At 46.5% G+C, this 11,181-nt stretch overlaps 1 pseudogene; it reads left to right on the forward strand.

Annotated features, from left to right (window-relative positions):
* The first annotated feature begins 2,608 nt into the window (after positions 1-2,608).
* Positions 2,609-5,540, forward strand: LOC136451869 (uncharacterized; annotated as a pseudogene).
* Positions 5,541-11,181: the final 5,641 nt, after the last annotated feature.

The raw sequence follows: 11,181 nt of genomic DNA on the forward strand, positions 1-11,181 counted from the left end.
TCATTTCTTAGCTTGCAAAACCTTTTCTCATCCAATGGCTTGGTGAATATATCGGCAAGTTGATCTTCGGTGCCTACACTCTCAATGCAAATGTCCCTTTTTTGTTGGTGATCTCTTATGAAATGGTGGCGGACATCAATGTGCTTTGTTCTTGCATGTTGCACCGGATTGTTGGTTAGCTTGATTGCACTCTCATTGTCACATAGCAATGGCACTTTCTTGAACTTGATTCCAAAATCAGTCAAAGTAGCCTTCATCCAAACTATTTGTGCACAACAACTACCGGCGGATATGTATTCGGCTTCGGCGGTTGATAATGCAACACTATTTTGCTTCTTTGATGACCATGAAACAAGTGATCTTCCCAATAATTGACATGTGCCCGATGTGCTCTTCCTTTCAACCTTGCATCCCGCATAATCCGAGTCGGAGTAACCAACTAGCTCAAACTTTGCTCCTTTGGGATACCACAAACCAACATTTGGTGTATGCTTCAAGTACCTCAATATCCTCTTTGTAGCCTTCAAATGACTTTCTCTTGGTGAAGCTTGAAATCTTGCACACATGCATACACTAAACATGACATCCGGCCTTGATGCGGTCACATAGAGTAGGCTTCTAATCATAGACCGATACAACTTTTGATCCACCATGTTTCCACTTGCATCACTATCCAAGTTGCCATTGGTTCCCATTGGTGTGCTAATGACTTTGCTATCAATCATTCCAAACTTCTTGATCATGTCCTTGATGTACTTGCCTTGACTCATAAATGTACCATTTTTCAATTGCTTGATTTGAAGACCAAGGAAGTAACTCAACTCTCCAATCATGGACATCTCAAACTCATTAGCCATCATCTTTCCAAACTCATCACAAAATTCTTGATTGGTTGATCCAAATATGATATCATCTACATAGATTTGTAATACAAATAGATCTTTTTCAATCTTCTTGATGAAAAGAGTGGTGTCAACCTTGCCCATTATGAACCCTTTAGAGAGTAGGAAGTCCCTCAATCTCTCATACCATGCTCTAGGTGCTTGCTTCAAGCCATACAATGCTTTCTTCAACTTGTACACATGGTTGGGCTTCTTATCTTCTTCAAAACCGGGAGGTTGCTCAACATATACTTCTTCATTGATATAACCATTGAGAAATGCACTCTTAACATCCATTTGATAGAGCTTGATGTTGTGGGCACAAGCATAGGCTAACAAGATTCTAATTGCTTCCAATCTTGCAACCGGGGCATAAGTTTCTCCAAAGTCAAGACCTTCAACTTGTGTATAGCCTTGTGCTACTAATCTTGCTTTGTTCCTTACAACTATCCCATCTTGATCTTGCTTGTTTCTAAAGACCTATTTGGTTCCAATCACATTGTGTCCCTTTGGTCTTTCTACCAATTTCCATACTTGATTCCTTGTGAAGTTGTTCAATTCTTCATGCATAGCATTCACCCAATCAACATCCTTCAAAGCTTCATCTATCTTCTTTGGTTCAATGGATGACACAAAAGAGAAGTGTTCACAAAATGATGCTAATCTTGATCTTGTTTGTACACCTCTTGAAATATCTCCAATGATTGTATCCAAAGGATGATCTCTTGCAATACTTATTGCTTGAAGGATTGAAACTTGATTGCTTGCACTTGCTTGATCATTTAGTTGAGATGATGTACTAGCCATTTGATCTTGATCAATATCATGAGAGTCACTTGCTCTAGCTTGATTTGTATCATCTTGCACATTAGAGTTGGAGAGCACTTGATCATCTTCATCATCAATCACTAGCCTAGGCCTCAATTCACCAATATCCATGTTCTTCATGGCATTTGAAAGTTGAATGCCTCTAACATCTTCCAAGTTCTCATTCTCTACTTGTGAACCCTTGGTTTCATCAAATTCAACATCATGAACTTCCTCAAGAGTACCACTATCCAAATTCCAAACTCTATATGCTTTGCTTGTAGTGGAATAGCCAAGTAGGAATCCTTCATCACATTTCTTACCAAACTTGCCCAATCTTGTGCCTTTCTTCAAGATATAGCATTTGCAACCAAAGACCCGAAAATATGCAATGTTGGGCTTTCTACCATTCAAGAGCTCATATGGTGTCTTCTCTTTCAATCGGTGACAATAGAGGCGGTTGCTACAATAGCAAGCCGTGTTGATAGCTTCGGCCCAAAAAGATTGACTCACATTGTACTCACTAAGCATAGACCTTGCCATATCAATAAGTGTTCTATTCTTTCTCTCAACAAGGCCATTTGATTAAGGTGTGTACTTGGCCGAGAATTGATGTCTAATTCCAAATTCATCACATAACTCATCAATTCTAGTGTTCTTAAACTCACTACCATTGTCATTTCTAACTCTCTTGATGGTTGTTTTAAATTCATTGTGAATGCCTTTGACAAATGATTTGAATGTTGCAAATACATCACTTTTGTCCACTAGAAAGAATACCCATGTATATCTAGTGTAGTCATCCACTATCACAAATCCATATTTATTTCCACCGATACTAGTGTGACATCATCTCAGCGTAACGTGTGACACCATCCGTTCGGCCGCCTCGCACGCCCCAAATCCCCCAGCTGCGTTTCCAAAGCCAGCAGCCGGCGGGCCCCTCTACAAAAGCAGGCGGCTTGCGCGTGTGCGACGGGTGCCTCCGTGCCTGAGCCAGTACGCCTCGGTGAGCAGACAATAGATGGCGGCCACGGTGGAGGGGGTGCGGCACCGGACGGTGGAGGCGAACGGAGTGCGCCTGCACGTGGCGGAGGCTGGGCCCGAGGAGGGCGGCGCCCCCGTGGTGCTGCTCCTCCACGGCTTCCCGGACCTCTGGTACGGCTGGCGCCACCAGATGGCCGCCCTGGCGGCGCGCGGCTACCGCGCCGTGGCTCCGGACCTCCGCGGCTACGGCGACTCCGATTCCCCGCCCGACGCGTCCAGTTACACCACCTTCCATGTCGTCGGGGACCTCGTCGCGCTCATCTCCGAACTCGGCCAGCCCCAGGTTTTACTGCAGCAATCCGTTCGATTCGTTGCACGAAGCTGCGACGTTGACTTCTTTTTTTCGTTTTCTTTTTGATCGGGTTGTCTTCTCGCTGCAGGTGTTCGTGGTGGGGCACGACTGGGGCGCCATCGTGGCGTGGCAGCTGTGTCTGCTCCGGCCGGACCTGGTGCGGGCGCTCGTGAACCTCAGCGTCGCGTACCACCCGCGGCGGCCGGAGATGAGCCCGCTCCAGACCATCAGAGCTGCCTGCGGCGAAGACCACTACATGTGCCGCTTCCAGGTAAACAAGTGCAGTACTCTGCTTCCATTCCCATTGCATACTGCTATTGCAGTCTCCTATCGGCAGGCAGGATCAATCAATGGTCTTTATTTATGATGAGTAGCCATGTTCCGTCCTCTGCCCTGAATCCCTGATAACCATTGGTTCGGGCGTTTGGCACTTTTCGTTGACTCGTTAATTTGGCAGATTGGTTCGATGGATGCTGGAATGATTACTGGGTGCCTCAATTTGATTCTCCTAAGGAAGGATCGGATTTGGCACCCCGCACAGATAAGACTGGGAGTGATGATAAACAGCTAGAAGTATCCACAGTTGCAGATAGATAAGGGTGACGAAATAAATGCTAATTGGAAACTTTTAATTTAAAATATGGAGGTTAGCAGCTCATTTGATAGAAACTTGAATACTTATTAGTCCCGTGATTTCTTTTTTTAGAGAATAGGTTTCCCTACAACAAATTAATATCAACACAGTAACAGTTATGTGTAAGGTTTCTTCTTAATATAATGATACACAGCTCTTCTATGTGTTGGAGGGGAAAAAAGTTTTGTGCAAGGGTCCATACAAAAGCATAGTTTATTGGAAGAGGAAATATCAGGTTTTCTTTGGAGCTCTATTAATGAACATCAGCATGCAGCACCAGGTCTTTTAGAGCTGTAAAACTTACCTAACTATTCAGATTGTCTCACTGATTTTAGTTGATTTAAATCTTCAAGGGAATAATAACTCTTGGATGTCATTGTATTGAAATCATCTACTTTGTCACAGTTCCATAGCGTGGTTGTGTGGAGCTAGCTATTTTTAATTCTATATATATGATATATTTTGTGCATATCAATGTCCCTTTAGACATGTTTTTTTCTTTTTTGAAAAATGCTGCACATTTGAATTACATAAGGATGCATACAGGAACCTGGTGTTGCTGAAGCTGAATTCGCTCTATACGACATCAAGTATGCGTTTAAGAAGACATTCGGCATGCGCAAGCCAGCTCCTCTTATTCTACCTAAGGACAAGAGCTTCTTTGACTCTCTTGATTCAGATGGAACTTGTCCTCCATGGCTATCAGAGGAAGATATTTCCTACTATGCCGAAAAATTTGCGAAAACAGGCTTTACTGGAGGACTTAACTACTACAGATGCATGGACAGGTATGTGTCTTATGGTCAGTCAACAATTTTGATTTTCCAATTTACTTCTTTATTGATGCTATCAACCATTTGCCATTCAACAATTTCCCATTTTGTATTTGCCATGGGATAACTGAAACTCTCAGTTTATGTTTGATTAGACCAATGCTATTTATTTGGTACTGTAGTTCGTACCTTTATGATTTTACTGTTGTTTGTTCTTTCAAATGTTCAAGTTGATTTCATTTTGAATTTACACCTTTTTTCACGGGGCTTGGGTGTGTGTGGGGTGGGGGTCGCTTATACTACCTCTGTTCCAAGAAACATGCCATTTTAGCTTTGTCTGAAGCAAAACTTTTCAAGTTTGACCAATCTTATATATAGAGAAGATTGTCAACATTTAGAACACCAAGTAGGTATAATATGAAAACATGTTCCGTGTCATACTTATTTGGTGATATAAATATTGTCTTAGACTTGGTTAAATGTAAGATAGTTTGACTTAAAAGTCTTATAGAATAACTAGAATCTCAAGTTTTCTGAGACGGAGCTAGTATAATGTTTGAAAATGAGAGGAATTAATGACAGATATAAGTTGTACGTTCTGAACTAGATTTCATTTGGTGCCAATCAATGTAAATTCAATCTTTATGTACAAAGGCTTTATTTAGAGCTGACAGAGTTATTTGTAAGGTCTCACGAGATCCATCTTGTGTTCATGCAGGAGTTGGGAGCTTTCTGCACCATGGACTGGAGCTCAGATAAAAGTACCGTCAAAATTCGTTGTTGGGGGGACCTAGACATTACATACAACGCCCCGGGGGTACAAGACTACATTCACAAGGGTGGCTTGAAGGCAAGCGTGCCAAATCTAGAGGACGTGGTTATTATGGAGGGAGTGAGCCACTTCATCAACCAGGAGAAGCCTAACGAGGTCTCTGATCACATCTGCGAGTTCTTTAGCAAGTTCTGATATGTATGTATAAGAAAAATCTCAACGAGCCATTATAGGCTTCTGAGTTATTTTTATGTCAAATGCGGTTGCGAGTGTCACCATACAAATATATGATCTAAATAAAATTCGTCTCTGGCTCTGATCAAAATTTTGAAGATCTTCACTTCTCACAGAGTGTTAATGCCTTCGTACTGCATTGAAGTTGTAACATGTGTTTGGTTTGAGGGAGGACTTGTTTCAACGTGACCCACCTGCCCACCCTCCGCCGGTTCCAATCGTGGCCCAAATAGAATGGCCGGTTTGTTTCTCTTATAATCCGTATTTTTCAGCTTGTTTTTTCAGTCGAAACAATATTTTTTTCTCATAACAAATTAACCGGAACAATGTTTCGGCTTGTTTTTGCAGCGAAGTGAACGTAGCCAATACATCAGTTGGTTAGGCTCCTTGTGGTAGAACCTGCTCACCCGGGTTCAAGTCCTCAACTTGGCACGGGTGCTCGTATTTTTCTGGATTTATTCCAGGATTTAACGGCGCTATGCTTTCAGTGTTAGGTGATGTCCCTGTCGACGGCAAGGCGCCTGTGGTGACTTCGTGAATCTCGAGATCTACCGGCTCAGTCCTTCGGAGGTGCTCATAGGGGTAGAGTTTACGTACGTATGTTCATAGAGATAAGTGTGCATGTATGTTGTCCATGTCTGTGTTGTACTATATAATTCTTAACCAAAAAAAAAAAAGTTGCAGCAGTGGAGCATCGACGAGGGGGAAGATTATTTCCTTTAGGCAACCAGACATACATCTCGGCCAGCAGTTGCTCTCGACAAGGCCCAAGTACAATACAAAAGTAGCAGCGCTAGTAGGCGCATCAAAGAGGGGGAAGATTATTCAGGACACACATCTCTTCTCTAGTCTACTGTTCCTCTTTCTCTTCTAGTCCTCTCATGTACCCAGATCTCTTGCTTCTAGTATCTTCTCGTATCTTCTAGAACCTCCTAGTGTCTTTCCTCTAGCACCTACTCCTCTGCTTGCTGCTTGTTATTGGAGAAGTGATTGAGGTTGCTAACATTTCTGCGCCACGAGATGATCGGCATGCGGCAAGTGGTCGGCTGCTACCTCTCCTACCAGAGCCTTGCCATCATCGACCCGGCCGACAATTAGCAAGGAACAGTCCGTTCATCTCCGTCATCGTCCGGGTCAGCGGCAAGATCTACATCCAACAAGACCTCAGAGGCTGGCTGTCCGCCACCGGACACATGTTCAGGGCTAGCAACGACTGCGAGGTCATCACGCACTTGTGGTAACGTAGGTGGCCTTCCGTGTGTCTTTCAATTTCAGTCATCCCATCAGGCCATCACTGAACCTGGTATCTGGAACCAGGGTAGAAATCTGGAATGGACATGCAAGTAGATGTAGTCCGAGGAGCTTGGAGAAGATTCGTGGACATGCTGGACGGGTGGGCTCGGTGGGGAAGACGATAGGGGGCGACGGTGAGCTAGATTTCAGTTAGCCCACACTCCACAATCCATCTATGTTGTGTCACACGGTTGTCGTCGGTGCTGAGGACTAGGACGTGAGGATTCGACAACCTGCTATCCAAACTGCTTTTCCCAGCCCAACAAATGCATTGCTTATATGTCGAGACATGCACGAAAAATTTAAAACAAAAAAAATTATTCAAGTTCTGATTACATATTAACAACATCTACCATGTGGTTTAACTTTGTAGCAGCACTATCCTCTCCAGAGGGACATCACACGACGATGACTTGAGCAGACTCATTGGACATCAGCAGCAGCCGACATGCGACTTCTTAGATTCTCAATCCAATGTCTGCGACTTAGCAAGCAACATCTAGATGGACGCGATGTCATCATCGTAGGTTTGCGTACTTACCCAAAGCACATGATCGAGCAGAAAGACAGTTTAGACATGCTCAGGATGTCAGACTTGATGCGTTTTGTAAAATCATGCTCTATATTATGGTGCATAATTCACAGAAAATATAGCATGATTTTAGTAAAAATACGAAACTAGTTTTATATTTTCCGAGTTAAAACAAAATTTCTATAGATTTTTAATATTAAATCAGATTAGTATTTTTAAATGCATATTTACTGAAAAAACAATACTTGGATATTTTTTAAAATTATTTCTACAACTTTATTTTTTTTGACAAATTCTAGATTCCTGAATGACATGGCGCCACGTAGGACGACTAACGTGGCATCATATCAACCAAAACCGCTTCAAAACTATTCATAGAGGTAAATTAATTGGATGGTTTCAAATGTTAGATGAGTCTAAAAATCTAGTTTCCTGATTGAGGAAGGCAAATTGGACTTATAAATAATTGAGGGAGATGAGATGGCCTTTACTTTTTTTCATGAGCCTGGCTACTCGCCTGAACATAGACAACAGCTTCGTGCCTTGGACAATGCTTCCTTGTATTGGAATTCTGAGCATTTCAGGGCCTGTTTGGAACGCAGGAATTTCACAGGAATCACACAGAAATTTCACAGGAATCAGTTCAATTTCACAGGAAAAACACAGGAATAGGGAAAAAATCCCGCATTCCAAACAGGCCCTCAATAGTGATCCTTTGAGTAACATGAAGAACAGAGAAGATCTCATCTATAAGAATTGCATAATAATCGGTGCTTTTAGTACATCTTCTAGCAATTGCGTGATATTGTAAAAACCAGGAGCTTGTGTTTTTAGCTTAATGAAAGCTTGCATTTCCTTTGTAATTCATGTTCCCATTGTGCCGTGGAGGCGGTGTGTTATTGGAACTTTGGTATTTTTCCTCCTTGGTTTGTTGTACCGCGTAGGGTAACCGAGTAAGATTTAGACGCCCAGCCTCCATGTGGAGGACTGGCAAAGGCCGCGGAGGCGCGCAGAGTGGATACGGGCGCCCTGCCTCCGTGGGGAGGACTAGCGAAGGCCGCGAAGGCACGCCAGAGGGATATTGGCACCCAACCCCTGAGGAGGGGACTGGTGAAGGCCGCGGAGGCACGCCATGTAGACATAGGCACCTAGCCCCTGAGGAGGAGACTCGCTGGTAATCCATTTTCCACCGAGTGCGCGCGAGCGCACCCGGTGGGTGTAGCCCCTGAGCCTACGGCCGACTGGGGAGTCGGTCGGAGGCTGAGCACCTTGGTACTCTTTTTTGGGCTGCAGACTCTTGTGTCTCTTCCGGTCGGGGTGTTCGCCCATGTCCGTTCCGACCGCAACCTGTGTGGTAGGTCAGGTTCCTGAGTCAGGATCTAGCGGCTCGTGCCCCCGAGCCACTAGGGGCCGGTCGGGGTCGTTCGCATGATTTCCTGTGTCACCCCGTTCGTGGTTTCCGCAGCCGAAGGGGTTGAGCTGACGCCTCTTGCCTCGATGGCTCGAGTGGCGGGCTTCGGTGAGCTCGCTAACGGGCATGTCCGAGTGAAATCTAGGTCCGTCGTTTGTGACAGGGTCGGCATAGCCCTCATATGGCACTCCACTTCTCCTTAACCCGCGCTCCCGATAGATGCCCAAGTCGTTCCGGAGAGTGACTCAGGTGGCCCGATGGCCTCGCCTCGATGGAGATTCTATGGGAATGGTTCGAGGTCAGGATCGAACGAGAATGTTGAGATGACCCTGTCCGCTCTTGAGCGGGTCAGGTGAGGGCCGCTGGGGCTCATCTGCGTTTTCTAGCCTGGCTCTGTTTGACGCAAGGCGGCCTTGAGCCCTTCGCGGGCTGGCCTTCGAACCCCGGTCGGTCATCACTCATATCGAATGAGACTACTACCACTTCGTGATGAACGCAAAGCGTTGTGAAGCAACAATTGCATATGCAATGCTTGGATGTATGGGATGAATGCATGGATGAATATATGACTGAATGTATGAATGCATGCATGAGAATGGATGAATGAATGCTCATGCACTAGAAAAGTAAAGCGGGGGTTGGTAAAGTTACCTCGATGGTTGGAGTGATGGGTTCGGGGAGCTCCTATCGGATATGTCCGAGTGGAATCCGGGTCCATCGTTCGTGACGTAGTCGGCATAACTTGCATGGGGCATCCCACTGCTTCTTACCTATCTCTCGGTAGCTACCCGAGCCGTCCTATCGACTCGGGTGACCCGCTAGCCTCTCCTCGATGGAGATTCCATCGGTAGGCCCCTCCAAACCCTGCCTAGGAAGGCGGAGGGTCGTTTGTGTGCGGTTGTGCCTCGTTTCCCATGCCTGGGTTGTATTAGTGGTGGGCCCTGTCTAGGCCACATCCCATTAGCCAAGCGATGTTCTGTCGGGTAGGCCGCGTCCCATCAGCTATGGCCACGTCCCGCCGCACGTCTTTCCACATTAAATAGGGGAAAGGGAGAGGGTTTTCCTCCTGTTTTTTCACCTTTCTTCAACCGCTGCCGTTCCTCCTTCCTTCTTTTTTGCCAAGCCTGTTCGTGTGTCGTGGCGGTTTCTAGGAGAAAGTAGGGCAAAGCGAGGGAGAGAAAAAACTCACAGATTCGTTCGTAAATCTGAGGTGTGATGTCGAACTGGAGGCCTTCCAATGTGGATGAGGCCATGCTGGCCGACTTCACCGTGAAGGGGCTGCTTCCGCAACCCCAGGCTGACGACATTGTCTCCTTGCTTGCCTTCCACGAGCGCAGCCTCGGGTACCCCGCGCATTGGTTCCTGTGTGGGCACCTCAATGAGTGGGGCCTGGAGTTTTAGCACCTCAACCCGACTGGGGTGCTGCACATCGTCGGATTCATCACCGTCTACGAGGCCTTCCTCGGGATGGAGCCGCATGTGGATATATTTCGGCGAGTCTTCATCGGGCGAGCCCTGTCCGAGGGGAAACCGCCCAGAACCACACCGGTTGGGGGTTTGCCCTGTAGAAGAGGCCAAAGCCGTCGGTCTACCCCACGTACTCCCCTAGTGACTCCAACTGGGGTGGCATGGCGAGTGGTTCTATATCAAGAACCCGGTGGAGGCGTCGTTCCCGATGTTTACCGGGGGGAGGCCAGAGAAGAGGGAAAGTTGGACGTGGGGTCCTTCTCGACAATAGAAAAAGCTAGGGATCATCGAGCCAGAGCTTTGGAAGCTCGTGCGGAATGGCCTCGATGGGTTGCGGGTCTTCCACACCTTCTTCTGCCGTCGGGTTGCCCCGCTGGAGGAAAGGACATAGCTGATGTGGGAATACTCTGGCCCGACGGATCCCGACCGCGCATCGGTGGTGGAGTTGTCGAAAGATGAAGTCTAGAGTTATCTTGGTCGGGCACTGCAGTTGAGGGATGAAGACTCCCTCGAAGGGACGCCCAGACCTCTTCATGCCGCGAAGCTATCCAATTTGGTATGCTTTTTCCCGTGACCTTTTCCTTCTTGTTTTGATGTTTTGATTGATTTTGAGTTGCCTATTTCGAAGGGACTCGCGGGCTATAAATCCCGGCAGCATCTTCTAAGAGGGCCAGAAGGCACGGTTCAGCAAGCCGCCCAGAGGGAAGCCGCGCTTGCCAAGAGGAATAAGAAAACCTAGAAGGTCTAAAGGAGGTTTGATACGAAGAAAGAGATCAACCGGCGGGTCCGTGGTGGAGAGAGTTGGAGCGACATGGAGGTGGAGCTCGAGTTGGAGGAGCCCATGGAGACGGGTGATGATGCGAGTTCCTCGGAGGATGAGGGAGACAAGGGCACTGCCGTGACCTTGGTGGAGCGCTGTAAGCCCGCGGTTGTGCCCGTCAGTGGCGGGCATGGTATGGAGGTGAGCGGTGACATTCCTGAGTCGAGGAAGCGCGCCGCGAGTGAAGGCGCCACCCTCGAACGAGAGGCGAAGTGGGC

Source organism: Miscanthus floridulus, chromosome 5 (genome assembly GCF_019320115.1).
Source record: "Miscanthus floridulus cultivar M001 chromosome 5, ASM1932011v1, whole genome shotgun sequence".
Taxonomy (NCBI): Eukaryota; Viridiplantae; Streptophyta; class Magnoliopsida; order Poales; family Poaceae; genus Miscanthus; species Miscanthus floridulus.